Below are 785 nucleotides of genomic sequence, written 5' to 3' on the forward strand. Positions count from 1 at the left end.
TAGGGTTATAAGATGAATGCATGATGCTGTCATTTCATATTCTAGCTTGTTGCACTTATTGTATTCGTATTACTTATAGCACTAACTGTTCTTCTTTGTTTCTGTACTTTGGCTCTGAGTTATGCTCTGCTTCATGCTCTTAGATGCTTGTTTGGAAAAGGAGATGTACCTTGAGATGACTGTAATGTAATGTAATGTAATATTCATACAGTAGCAATGAACAGTGGCTGTACATTTTGACTGATGTGGGCTGTTTATTTCACAGTCAAACTGTGTGAGAGCTCAAGAGACGCTGACCGACACATGAGGAAGCAAGGAAGGAAGGAAGGAAGGAAGGACCATCCCAGGATTTGGATGGTCCTTTAGCAGACGCTTTTATCCACAGAGTCTTACAATTCAGTTTCTATCACAGTTATACACTGTAGGCACAGCGACAGGTGCAATTGTGGGGTTAAGTGTCTTGCTCAAGGACACATCGACATGCGGACAAGCGGAGCCGGGGATCGAACCACCGATCCTCTGATTGATGGACAGCCCTGCTCTCCACTTAGCCACTTATCATATAAATAACTTTTGTAATGGCAATGACAAACACTATGTCAGTGAGGAGTCTTTGACCTCTGTGACCTTTTTGAGCATACGTTGTGTTGTTACTTTCATAAAGCAGCAGTTTGTGTTTTACTCACTATCATCCTAGCAGAACGTCGATCCAGATGTATTCAGAGTTTCACTGGCCTCCGACACATTCCTTCATAAGCAGTACATCACCGACAGCGCAGGCAGAG

Source organism: Cebidichthys violaceus, unplaced genomic scaffold, assembly GCF_023349555.1.
Source record: "Cebidichthys violaceus isolate CVI_PGR_0920_01 unplaced genomic scaffold, fCebVio1.0.p SCAF_8, whole genome shotgun sequence".
In the NCBI taxonomy this organism is placed as follows: domain Eukaryota; kingdom Metazoa; phylum Chordata; class Actinopteri; order Perciformes; family Stichaeidae; genus Cebidichthys; species Cebidichthys violaceus.